At 40.2% G+C, this 14,582-nt stretch overlaps 1 protein-coding gene across 4 annotated transcripts in view; it reads right to left on the minus strand.

Annotated features, from left to right (window-relative positions):
- Positions 1–14,582, minus strand: part of DIMT1 (DIM1 rRNA methyltransferase and ribosome maturation factor) — a 624,336-nt gene that overhangs the window by 243,456 nt on the left and 366,298 nt on the right. The window lies entirely within an intron of this gene.

Below are 14,582 nucleotides of genomic sequence, written 5' to 3' on the forward strand. Positions count from 1 at the left end.
GTATCTGATAAATCTTGAGAACCTGTAACTGCAGGTGGAAATTCAGTAGCAGATTCAGCCATGCTGTGTGAGGCTTCGGCTGTAATAGGCATGCTTTCGGCCGAAGGAAGAACCGTGGACTCGGTTTCAGCCGAAACCGAGACACTAGCGGTTGGCTTAACTGTGGTTTCAGTCGAAACCGCGGACCGCGAGTGTCGGTCCTTTTCCTTACGCTTTTTAGCTAATTGTGAAGTCGGAATCTCCGACGGCATGGTGTAAGCAAAAGCGGGGCCGAAAAACTCCTCTGCAAACTCCGACCGACGCCTAAGTGTCCGTTGGTTGAAGGAAGCACAGGCTAAACAAGCTGCTACGTCGTGGTCTGGGCCTAAGCAAGGAAGGCAGTAAGAGTGGAAATCCTTATGAGGTATTTGTTTCCCACAAGTTAAACAATTATTTACTTTTTCTGACATCGGCTGAGGCAAGAAAGAGTCCCCAACGGGGTACTTAGCTTTTTAGAAGTCTTCGGTAGTAGTAATCTCTGGTTCTGACCGACCGGCACTTGCGAACAGCTTCTGCTTTGGGCACCGCGCGGCAAGAAAGACTGAGGAAAATGGCGTTGGCTGATGCCTTTATACCCAATTGACAGCAGCTATGACGTCGGGTGAAGTGCGACATCAGCCGAGGCCAGAGCCAGACTTTGGAATCCGGCCGACCGAAGGGCTGCCTGAGGCAGGACAACCCATATGTTAGGACTGCAGATGCATCCTTGAAGGACATCAAGTTGAATATACAGTGTCTGCTTCAATGAATTCTTGTACCCTTGCACCATATAGGAATGGGGTTCAGTGGGTTTCTGCATTGTTAAACCTGCTGTGTCCTAATCTGTCTCACCCTCTAACTTTAAGCAGGCAGCTTGACCTGAATTCAAGGACATGTAGTGGATGTTCATAGGTTTACAGGTGTGTACTAGGCTAATGGCCCTAGGGCCTTTACAAGACTAGCCATAGGATTACCCTGGCATAGTGCCACCTGACCTTAGTTCCCAGTAGAGTACAGCCACTGGAGTTATCCCTAGGGTGAATTTTCTATTTACCATTCACTCATCAAGATTTCTCTTGAAGAGGGTCAGCGAGGTGCTCTGCTTGACATGTATGGGAAGTCTATTCCATAGCATGGGCAGTCTCTGGGTTATGAATCTGTCCCTCCAGTACGGTCTGTTGATTGCGGTAATGAGATTGAGGTCTCTGGAGTGTGTGGTGTGGAAGGTTGGGATTTCTTTAGATGTAGCATTTCTAAGAGAGCTGGGTCAGACATGGCTTTGTAAGTCATACAGAGATCGCCACTAAGTAGGTGATATGAGACAGAGAATAGTTGGAGTTTTTTGAGTCTGTCCTATGTCTGTCCATATAGGACAAGTGCTTAAGGCCTAGGGATCCTCTTTGTGAGGTACTTCTGCGGCCCCTCTAGTTGCTGCAGGTGTCTAGTGAGGTACATGCCAAATGGGGCATTGTACTCAATGATTGGCCTAATGAGGGAAGAGTAGAGGGAGACAATGACCTCTTTCTTCCTGGATGCAAAACCCTTAGTAATAAGATGTGCCACATAGAAGGACTTTTTGACCACAGTGGCAATGTGGTGATCAAAAGAGAGGCTTCTGTCAACCTGTGTTCCCAGATCTCTTATAACGCCTTCTGTGTTCAGTGGACTACCATCAATGCAGTAATTCATGGGAACCGGGTTTTTTCCAAAGGGGATGACAACGCATTTTTTGGCATTGAACATAAGGCCATGGTTCTGACACCAGTCATTGGTCTCAGTGAGGCCATTCTGTAGGATGTCAACATCACTTGGGGAGTTAATAATAGCTCCCAGCTTGCAATCGTCTGCGAACTCTGTCAGCCAGAGTCCCTTCGTGTTGGCCTGGACTTCAGAGAAGCAGATACCAAACAGGAGAGGACCCAGGACCGAACCCTGTGCGACTCCACTCGTGACTAGCCGGCAGTCTGACTTGGAGTCAGCTACTTTCACACTGTGGGTTTTAACTGTGAGCCAGTTTGCAACCCACCTAGTAATATAGGGGTTGATGCCTAGCTTAGTGAGTTTTTCTAGGATTCCTGAGTGGGGAATGGTATCAAAGGCCTTGGCCAGATCAAGGTAGGGTGTATGAACCACCTTGCCTTCATCCACAGCTCTGGTGACTGACACAAAGAAGTCGACCAAGTTGAGCAGACATGATCTACCCTTCACAAAACCAAACAGTGTGGGATCCAGAGTTTGTAGATTCCCTATATCCTTGTTTATTAGGTCCATGATGATGTGTTCCATAGCTTTCCATATCAGACTCGTCAGACTAATGGGGCGATAGTTCCCAGGGTCTGTAGTCACTCCTCCTTTGTGGAGAGGGATGACTGTAGCAGTGCGCCATTCAGTAGGGACAAAGCCTGAGGTGAGCCTGTGAATGAAAAGGACACATCGGTAAGGTGCCAGTTCACTCTGTAGCTTATGTAGAACACAGCCAGGCATATTGTCAGGTTCCATAGAAGCTGTATTCTTGGCCTTGGACAGTGCTACTTTAACCTGTGCAGCAGTAATACTGGGTGCCTGGCAATCTACTGGTATTGTGATTGGTCCTTTGGGGGGGGGGGGACTTGGCACTGAATCTGTCGGCCAGTAATATTGGCAATATTGGTTGGCTCGGTATAGGAGGTACCATTGTGCAGTAGCTCAGAGCAAATCTGGGTATTGCTGTGGAGATTCTTTACATAACTACAGAAGGCCTTGTGGTTGTCTTTACTATCTGCTGCAATTCAGTTTTCATAGCTAGCTTTACAGGATTTGATGAGGGATCTCAACTTTTTGTTGAGGCTGATAAGGGAGTTTTTCCAGTCTTGGGACTTCACCTTATTCCGCATCAGTTTCCTCCTTCTGTTGTAGAGTTTGTTTATGGCAGGGGACCACCAGATTAGCTTCCTTTTTTTTGGGAGGACAGTATCTTGGTTTATTGGGTATGGGGAGATCCATGCAATTGTGCACATATGCGTACAAGGCATTAATGTATGATTCGGCAGTCATGCAACTATTCCCCATTTGGATGTCTGCCATGAAGTTAGCCACCTCTGTTTTTAGGAGCCCAAAGTTACCTTTGCAGAGGGGGAATGGAGGGATGTGGATTTCCAAAGTGATTCATTTGTGGTCGGATCTTACCAGGGAGGAGCTGACTATTGGTGTACAGCAATAGTCGCCCTTGTTAGTAAAGACAAGGTCAAGGATGTTGCTACCTCTAGTGGGGGTAAGAACGAGCTGGTCCACGGCACTGGAATTAATGAACTCCAGGAAATGTTGGGCAAGTGTATTGGTACATAAATAGTTTTCCCAGTTAATGGAGGGGTAGTTGAAGTCACCTAGTAACAGTGTGTGTTAGGTTGGACCCTAATCTTCTCCAGGGTGCTTAGAAATGTGTGAGTCTTCAGACAAGGTTGGGGACTTATAGCAGGCTATGACCTGAATCGCTGTCTTATCCAGTGTTAGCTGCACCTGAAGTATCTCTGATGCATTATGTTGTGCAGAATAATGCAGGTCATAAGACATTTATTAGGAAGCTTTGGCATTTTGGTCATTTTTGTTTGACTATGGTAGAACTCTAGACTCAAGCTTTGACTCTTATCATTGGCATGTCAGTTCATATTTCTTTTCCAAGCATTAGATGTAAAGGGCCAACTATGGTTGTACTATGTGGAGTAGCTTAGTATACCATGAGTGCTTTATGAGGCTGACACCGGCTAAGTATTTTCCTAGTTGTTTGCAGTGTTTTCTCAGCATTACCATTTGAAAGTTAATAGTGAGCATTTCACTTAGTATGGGTGAAACCATAGGCAGTAACAAACTTTTAAAATTCACTTGACATGAACTGTCAATAAACAGATCAATTGGTAGTCATAACTTCAGAGCACAGTCTCAAATCTGGCTATTATTTGTTGGCACAAGCTCCTTCTATGTCATGAGAGTAATGATCTACAAGAATGGGGTGTTTTTTTCTTTCAAGCTCACCCAAGACAAGATACATCTTTTGCCACAGACATTGTGGTAACTGTTGGCATAAATGGTTCTCATCTCTGCAATGATTTATGCACAATAAAGGAAACTTTTAGTAGGTTAATTATGTCTTAGTTGACCTTCGGGCAATGGAATGACATTTTGTGTCTCTGCATTTAGAGATACCACAATGATCTCTGCATATCAGATGTAGCACTTCTGCTCATTAAGTTATTGGTACCATGATTCTTTCTTGACATAACAAGCTATCATGCTCTGAGAATTGCTCTCTGACAGTATATTTATGCATGAACTGTTTGGTTTGTTTCCAATGATTTGGCCATCCATTCTGTACATACTGCATAACAGTTTCCAACTCTGGATTACCCTGGTAGATTGTTTAAGTTTGTTTAAACTTCTCTAGCTTTTGGTTGTTATAGGCCTTGTCATTATAATGATTTGTATATAAACTGCAATGTCTTCTTCAGTATCTGATAAAGACTGGTCACGTACATGATTTCTGGATAACACAGCTACGACAGTTTTTTCCCTAGACATATGTTCTGCTTTGGGACTGAATCTCCTAAGCCTTATTAACAGTCTCTTGAATTTATTAGTGGGACTACTGGTCTGTGATCAGTTTTGAGTTGGAAACCTCTCAAATCCTAATAGGTATCTAAAGAACTTTTCTCAAGCCCACACAATTATAAGGCACTCTTTTCGATTTGCAAATACCTTTGTTCAGCTTCTGGAGCAACTGGGAACAGGATGCAAGACAACATGAAGTTTGTGCTGCACACAGGCTGTTGTCACCTGTATCTGCGCCAACTACTAGCTGTTTAGTGACACTGTAAAAGTTAAGCCTGGAGCTGCTGCCAGCATTTACTTTACTTTGCTGAATGCTTGGGATTGAGGAAATAACCAGGATGATGGCACATTTTTCTTTAATAGGTCTGTTACAGGTTGTGCAGTGTCGAGAGGATAAACACAGACTTGCTCAAATAGTCATCCCTAGCACTTGCCTTAGGTCAGTTGAGCAAGAAGCTGCCTGTAACTCAACTTTTGCTCTTACTTTGGTTGCATCTGGTTTGATACCACTAGCATGTATATGGCATTTGAAGTACTGCAGCTCTGTTTTTCTTAAGAAGCATTTGTCTTGGATTACCTTTAGGCCAGAATTTTTGATGGTTTGCAATGCTGCCTCTAACCTTAAGTCACGCTCTTCTTTGTCAGGACCAAATATCTGGATGGCACCCATAACACTAACACCAATACCGCCACATTCAGATTCTTGAGTAAAAAAGTAATTTTATGCTGAAAGATTTCAGGTGCTAAGGTTATACCACATGGCAGAGAAGAGCTTTAAATCAAAACCTTGTCAAAGGGGTAATGAGGGTTGTCATTGTTTTTCTTTTTCAAGGAGATTTGCCAGAATTCAATAAAAGCATCTAGTGTGAAAACAACCTTTACTGAACCAGTTAACAAGCCATTAATGCCACAAAAATAACAGTATACATGGCAAATGATGCCACAGCTTGAGAATATGACATCTGACATTTAACTAAGGAAAAAAAAGAAAATGTGAATTCACAAATAAATATGAACTAACCATTTCTGAGTATAAGCATGACAAAATATCTTTATATAGATCGGTGCAGGGTTTTCAAAAAGGAAAATGCTTCAGTACTTGTTCCATTTATCCACATTAACCTTGGGATGAGACCATGCTTTGAAGTTATGGCCCAAACTCAGAAAAGATGCCACCCAGTCATTTGGAATGTTTTTTTCAGTTTGCAAAAAATCACTATAGAAATGTTCCGTACTTCAGCCAACTGTTGTTTTTCTAGGGTTACTTAACAACCAGAATTTAAAGTTGTCCTTACAAGGCATGGGCACCCTTAAGAACCCGTGTAATCCCTGGTATAATAGCTCCCCATCTAACTGCCATTTCCATACAGGACCATACCAGTTGGAAGTAGTTCGCATTGTCCATGTTACAGTGACAAGCATCTCATCTTCACCCTCTCGCCACTAGCTGCATGAAGTTAGTGTGAAAAACACAAACGTGGGTGCTATGTCTTCGCAATATGAACCTTTCTTGTACAACAGCATCATTTTTTTCAACAAGAAACATCTCTATTGAATTATTAATTTTGACATAAGCAATCATACATTTCTAACCATGAAGAACCACATGCTGTCCAGGTCAAGAGTGTGTTCCAACTATTTATTAGAAAAACAATAAGTTAAATGCTTTCGTTCCCTTAAGGACCTCTTCAGAACCTGATGCCATATACTCTATCAAAATAAGTAAAATTAGTAAAAAATATTACAGTTTAGCAGCTCTCATTTTAAGTATAGGATTAATGGTGACATATTCATAGAAGTAGTTCCACTAGAAGCTAGAGGGGGAGCTTGGGAAATGAAAATAGAATACAAGGAACTTTTATGGCAATTTAGATTAGATGCAATGCACAAACCAGGTTTAAATGAATATGTCACGATTAATCCTGTACTTAAAATGAGAGCTGCTAAACTGTAATATTTTTACTAATTTTACTAATTTTAATAGAGTATATGTCTTTTATATAAAATTTTAAACAGAATTTTTGTACAACAGGCACATGTTGAAATGTGGGTATATTTATGTATGTTTGGTTGCAAACAGTATAGGAAGACTTTGTTTTTTATCAGGTTTTTACCAGGTTTCTATCATATTGGTTATGCTTATTTTGTTTCAGATAGTGACTGTTTTTCACTGATGGTAACATATGATGGACATTAAAGGGTTAAGGAGCTGACATGAGGATGCAATGTGATTGGGTGATGCATGTTTTAAGGGTTCCCCTTCAGATGATCGAACTTTCAAAAGTTCGACTTTCACATGGCCGAGACCATATGATAGAACTTTTAAAAGCTCGACTGATCTGAATGGAGATCTCCATACAGGGCGGAATGGAAAGATTTCCCGTTACTGCAATGTAGTGCGATCTAGGAGTTGGTATATTTAAATAGCGGGGGGGGTGAAGGTGAGGGGGGTTGCAGGGAGGCTTGCCCCCCTGCTAAACAGAGTTAGTTTTTTTTTTTTTTTTTGTGTTATGGTGTTTACTTTACATGGTTGATGTTTCAAATGTGCGATCATATGGTCTCGGCCATATGAAAGTCGGACATTTGAGCTGCCAATCATGTAAAGTACACTCATTTTAAGTTGTATAGAAGTCATGTGATTTTATATGGCATCAGGTTCTGCCGAAGTCCTTGAGGGGAGGAAAGTGCTTAACTTGTTGTTGTTTTTCTAATAAATAGTTGGAACACACTCTTGACCTGGACAGCGTGTGGTTCTTCATGGTTACTGGTACTTCACTGCACAGACTGCACACAAAGGTAATCATATATTTACATAAATGAAAACAAACCATACTGACATTTTCAGTTGAAAACATTATACATCAGTTACAATCTTCTGTACAGTCATTATCAATCAAACATTATATAGCACATTCAATTCCTGCCTTTCCCTAAACTTCATTCCTCCTCCAAAACATTATTCTGCATGTACTGATCCCACAATTCCCATTTTTTCTATGTAATTTGCTCCTATCCTTTTCTAAAGATCTCACTTCCAGTTCTTTTATCACTGTTACTATATTCACTACTTCTTGTATGGTTATAGTTTGGACTTTGATTTCCATATTCTAATAATTGTTTTTTTGGCAGCCACCAGAATTAAACTCAGCAAAGCTTTACTATGTCTAGGCAATTCCGATTCTGTATCACAGCTCAAAAGAATCATTTCCTTAGTTACACCAATTTGCTCACCCTGTGTTTCTTACGCAGTAGTCTGCAGAGAATTTCAAAGTCTGTCAACTCATTACACTTCCAAAAATATGTTTCCAGTTACCTATTTCTTCCTCATTACACCTCCAACATTTGCAATCTACCTGACGAAAATTCTTTGGAGTCTGTTGGAAGAATAGAAATACCTATGCAAACACTTCCAAGCAAAAATCTTAAACCCTCTAGTCTTTGTTACATATCTGGGAGCAATACGTATATCCTCCCCATTGCTTCTTTGTGAATTGCTTATTCAATCTCTCCACCCAATCCTTTCTAACCTCCTCTGACTGATTCCTATAGTTATCAACTCTCTGTTAACTGCTATCCACAACATCTCCTCTGACTGATAAAAATATGCTGCCTGTAACCTTAAGTCACGCTCTTCTTTGTCAGGACCAAATATCTGGATGTCACCCATAACACTAACACCAATACCACCACTATCCAAACCCTTGAGTAAAAAAGTAATTTTGTGCCGAAAGATTTCAGGTGCTAGGGTTATACCAAAATGGCAGAGCTTCAAATCAAAGCATTGTCACAGGGGTATTGAGGGTTGTCATTGTTTTCTTTTTCAAGAATATTTGCCAGAATTCAATAAAAGCATCTAGTGTGAAAAACTTTTTTTTACCTTTACTGAACCAGTTAACAAACCATCAATGCCGCAAAAATAACAGTATACATGACAAGCGATCCCATACCTTGAGAATATGACATCTGACATTTACTGAAGGAAAAAAAAAAGAAAACGGAAATTCACAAATAAATATGAACTAACCATTTCTGAGTATAAGCATGACAAAATATCTCTATACAGATCGGTCCAGGGTTTTCAGAAAGGAAAATGCTTCAGTACATGTTCCATTTATCCACATTAACCTTGGGATGAGGCCATGCCTTGAAGTTATGTCTCAAACTCAGGATAGAAGCCACCCAGTCAACTAGAATGCTTTTTTCAGTTTGCAAAAAAGCACTATAGAAATATTCCGCACTTCAGCCAACTGTTGTTTTTCTAGGGTTACTAAACAACCAGAATTTAAAGTAGCCCTTATAAGGCATAGGCACCCCTAAGAGCCAGTGTAATCCCTGGTATAATGGCTCCCCATCTACCTGCCATTTCCATATAGGACCATAACAGCTGGAAGTAGTTCGCATTGTCCATATTACAGTGACAAGTGTCTTATCTTCACCCTCTTGCCACTAGGTGCAGGAGATTAAAGTGTGAAAAACACAAACTTGGGTGCTATGTCTTGGCAACATGAACCTTTCAAGTACAACAGCATCATTTTTTTCAACAAAAACATCTCTACTGAATTACTAATTTTGACATAAGCAATCATACATTTACTTAAATGAAAAATCATATTGACATTTCCAGTTGCAAATATTCTTCTTCTTCTTTCGGCTGCTCCCATTAGGGGTCACCACAGCAGATCATCTGTTTCCATTTCTTCCTGTCCTCTACATCTTGCTCTGTCGCACCAACCACCTGCATTGTCCTCTCTCACCACATCCATAAACCTTATCTTAGGCCTTCCTCTTTTCCTGTTACCTGGCAGCTTTAACCTTAGCATCTTTTTCCCAATATACTCTGCATCCCTCCTCAGCACATGTCCAAACCACCGTAATCTTGCCTCTCTGGCTTTGTCTCCAAACCTTCCAACCTGGGCTGACCCTCTAATATATTTATTCCTAATCCTGTCCACCCTTGTCACACCCAGTGCAAATCTTAACATCTTTAACTCTGCCACGTCCAGCTTTGACTCCTGCCTTTTTGTCAGTGCCACTGTCTCCAACCCATATAACATAGCTGATCGCACTATCCTCTTGTAGACCTTCCCTTTCACTCTTACTGGTACTCGTCTGTCACAAATCACTCTCGACACTCTTCTCCACCCACTCAATCCTGCAAACATTACACATCACTTATAATCTTCTATACAGTGATTACCAGTCAAACATTACATAGTGCATTCAATGCATGTCTTGCCTTAAACCTCATTGCTCCTCCAAAACATTATTCTGCATGTACTGATCCCACAATTCCCATTTTTTTTCTATGTAATTTGCTCCTATCCTTTCCTAAACATCTCACTTCCAGTTCTTTTATCACTGTTACTATATTCACTACTTCTAGTATGGTTGGTTTTGACTTTGATTTCCATTTTCTAGTAATTGCTTTTCTGGCAGCCACCAGAATTAAACTCAGCAAAGCTTTACTATGTCTAGGCAATTCCAATTCTGTATCACTGCTCAAAAGAATCATTTCCTTAGTTACACCAATTTGCTCACCCTGTGTTTCTTACGCAGTAGTCTGCAGAGAATCTTTAACGTCTGTCAACTCATTACACTTCCAAAAATATGTTTCCAGTTACGTATTTCTTCATCATTACACCTCCAATATTTGCAATCTACCTGAGCAAAAATTCTTTGGAGTCTGTTGGAGGAATAGAAATACCTTTGTAAACACTTCCCAGCAAAGATCTTAAATCTTCTAATCTTTGTTACACATCTGGGAGCAAATAATATATCCTCCCATTGTTTCTTTGTGAATTGCTTATTCAGTCTTTCCTTCTAGTCCTTTCTAAGCTCCTATGACTGATATCACCTCTTTAACTGCTATCCACAACCTCTCCTCTGGCTGATAAAAAAATATGCCTGATGTGTATATAAAACTAAAGAGACTAAAGACATTTTCACTGCCTGTATCTTGCTATCCATATCCATACAACACAGTTTCTAGTTTCTACATTTTTGTATTATCCTTTGTTCAGTCTCTTCCCACACATCATTATTTGCCATAACAGAATCCTTTTTAATCCCAAGTTCTTTATTTTATCATGTCCCCATAAATATGGATATTGCTGAACCAATTTGTGTTTGGGTAGACAGTTTACAGCTATTGCCTTTGTTTTATCTTCATTAATTTTGTATCCCAAAAAGACTTGAAACTGTCTCACAATTTCAGCAACACAGAAATGTTCTTTTCTGCCTTTATCAGGTACCAGATCAATTGCAACTGAGGCCAACTTTTCTTGATTACCATACTAACTACATCCTTGAATTTCAAAGTTACTTATTTTCTTTGGCAACAGTTTTAAATATAACGCAAATAACAAAGTGGAAAAAGGACACCACTACCTGGTTCCTCTGCTCAAACAGAACTTGCCAAAGAGGACCTCCCCATACTTTAATTTTCACCTCTGATCCCTCATATATCTTCCTAATCAACCTTATTATTTTATCGGTGAAATGCAAATGTTTCCATTGCTGTACTCACAAAATCCCAGCTTATTCTGTTAAATACTTTCTCTACATCAAACCCCACCAACAACAGTGGGATTTCCTTACAGTTTGCTTCCCTCTGGATCATCATTATTCTATTAATGTTGTCAAATGTTTGCATCCCCTCTACAAAACCAAACTGATCCATATCTATCAATTTTGGCATCATCTTTGACATTCTTTTAACCATTATACACATAAACAAGCCGCGGTGGTACAGCGGTAGCGTTGTTGCCTCGCAGCAAGAGGTTCTCCTGTTCGATTCTCGCCTGGAATGCATTCTGTGTGGAGTCTGCATGTCCTCCCTGCGGTCGAGTGGCCTCCGAAAGACATGCGTAAATGGGCGTGTCTTCGCTGAAGGTTGGGTGTCTAGCTGGCAACTCGGCACCATAAAAATAGACTGCCAATCATTAGCGGTCCGGAGTTCCGCTGTGGCGACCCCTAACCGGGAAAAGCCGAAAAGACAAACAACAACAACACAAACATTTTATAATCAAGGTTTAGAATCAAAATGGGCCTATATGAAGCTGGATCGGATTGCTCTTTACCATCTTTAGGTATTACAGCCACCAAAGCTTTCTTCAAGGACGGTGGTGCTTCACCTCCTTTTAAAATACTGTTAAAGAAAACCTTCCAAATCTTTATCACTTTCTTCCCTCCCAGCCTCTAAACCTTCACAGGAATACAATCTATTCCTGGGGTATTTCCTGTAGATTGGTTATACATCACCATTTTATCTCATCTCTTCCTATAAATTGAGCCTCATCAAATCTAACCTTGGCATATTTAATTCTTCCATAAACACTTCCATTAGAGCATTTTCTTGATTTCAACATTTCTATGCTTTACAGAGATTTTCATAAAATCTCTGAAATATTTCCAGTACCTCTACAGGCTCTCTGGCTATTTTCCTTGCTATATACTCCCTAAGCTTGGCAAAAGCCCTTTCTACTTTCTGTTGCCTGAGTTGTTGTGCAAAAAGCCTTTGTGCTCTGTTGTTATTATTAAAAAACGGGTGTATATCCCAAAATATCGAACACCATAAGCTCGAACTTGGAATGTCGAAATGTGATATAATCGAAAGCTCAGAACAGCAAATTTTTTCCCAGGGAAAAAATTTGCTGTCCTGGGAAACACACACACAACACAAACACTCCAAAAAAGTAATACACACATACACACTTAAAATCCTACTTCTAGCCCTACACTAAACCATACATACACTACTATCTATCCACTTACCTTAACCCAAACCCTAACCCTAAGGTCCGTAACTATCGCACACTCACCTTACCCGCTCCCTAACCCTAAGGTCCCTAACTATCCCATTCCCACACTCACCTTAACCCGGTCCGTAACCTTCACACCACAGTGGAGAAAATAGCAAAGCGGCAGAAACAGCCCACCAAATTCTTTCCCTAGGAAAGAATTTGATGTTCTGCAGCTTCGCTACTTTCAGCATTCGCAGTTTTGGGTTCGATATTATAACATTCGACATTTTACTACTTCGATGTTATGATATAAACCCTTAAAAAACAGCTGCTTAACAGAAATCTTTCTACACTCATGCATGTTATCAAGCTAGCCCCTTATTTGCTCTTTAGCACTCTGCAGTTGTACCTCCTCTTGTTCTGAAAGATTCCTTCTATTCTGCAACAATTTAACCTTTGTCAGTTTCTCTAAATAATTCTTATCTCATGACCATATTATTTTTTTTTTTACTTCTATCCTGTTTTATATTCCACCTTCATTTTATCCCACTCCCCAGCTATATTTTCTGAAGAAAACTTTATCTTCCCTAACAACTCCTGAATAATATCCACTACTCATTCCTTAGATTCCTCTGAGCCAGTGTCTCATTGTTATTTCAATATCCTGCGTTTTCACTGTAGTTATTATTGGCATGTGATCTGAAATAGTTACTGGATGTGTATCAAAACTTTTAGTTAAATACTTGTGTTCCTGCAAAGTATCATTTTTGTCTACCCTAGCCCAGTTTTCGTACCTTGGGGAATAACATCCACACACACCTCATTTAAACGTAGAGTAAGCAACTGCAACACCTTATAAATTAAACTATTGTATTCAGCTGCTATTATATAATGTCTTCAGTTGCCTTGATAAAAGATCATCAGCAAGGGAAATGTCTCAACTACGTTAAAGACTATTTTTATTAATGTATTTGATGCTCCCTTTTGTATCCCTCAGCAACACTACATATGACTATGTAATGTCTTCCTTATTAGTACAGTGGCGTGTATCCCTGCCTGTCCAGAGAGACCAGGGTCTGATTCCCTGATATGTAGAAGTTGTATATTAGCAGCCTTGTAGCTCAGGGGTTACAGGATGACTGCTCTCATAAGCCACAGGTCATTATTTTAAATCTAAACAAGGCCTCAGTATCTGCTTTAAATTCGAGCATGCATCTTTGTCTAGCAGCAGAGAAAGTTAATGCTATGAGCTGTTAGTACTCTATTTCCTGTAGTCCAGGTTTAATTCCTTCAGTTTCTGTCTGTCTACTCTGTAACTCTGAGAAAGTGACTTAATCAGACAGTTTGCTGGGAAAAATGTAAAAATTGGGCTAGGCTCCTCAGTGGTCTCCAGGATCTCATGTCTACTAATCAGTTATGAACCTATGATGGGGCTGGGAATATCAACTATTCATTTGTTGACTGGACAGATCCCTCTGAATCTATGCCCCTGCTGACTAGGGAAAGTTTTTTTACAACATCATGCATAATTCTGTACTATTCTAAACTGAAGTGCCATGAGATTATGAACTTTCACATAAGTTCAGCCTCTCCCTGTTACACTAATGTTAGTACTGAACATCAATCCAACTCCCTGGTGTGAGCACAGAACCCATAACTTTCTGATGCTTCTGCCATCAAAGTCAGTTACTTTTCCACTATTTGTCTCACTGCAAGCATTAGGCCAGTTGTACTGCATCTTGATAGGATTAAAAACGGCTCATCTCCCATCTTACGTTCTTACTTCTTTGTATATTCACTTAGCAATCACCCTCTCCAGCACTTTCATGCATTCACTAACAAATGTCATAATTAAATAATGGATACACATAGACTGGAGTCACACAGCATACATGCAACTGTCCTCTAACATCTCATGTCTAAAAACAAGCAGTATCAATATTTTTACTTAATTCTCACTACTGTAATCACATGTAGCTTTCTTTTTTGAAGCCATATGACAATACTGAACAAAAGGAAAGCATTTGACTGTTGCAACAGTGTTTTTCTGCTCTCTGTTACTGACAGACAATACTGTGTGTGAGTGACAAACGTATTGTAATTACACTGAGACGGGGGTGTGGAAGTCAACAAAGAGTGAGGACGTTTTGCTAGACAGCGAGTGCTACAAAGCAACAACAGTAATAATGCACTCTGAGATGCTCTTAGTTTTGCCAGCCTAAATATTTGCAAAATATGATG

This window comes from Protopterus annectens, chromosome 2.part2, assembly GCF_019279795.1.
Source record: "Protopterus annectens isolate FY-2018-M chromosome 2.part2, PAN1.0, whole genome shotgun sequence".
NCBI lineage: Eukaryota > Metazoa > Chordata > Ceratodontiformes > Protopteridae > Protopterus > Protopterus annectens.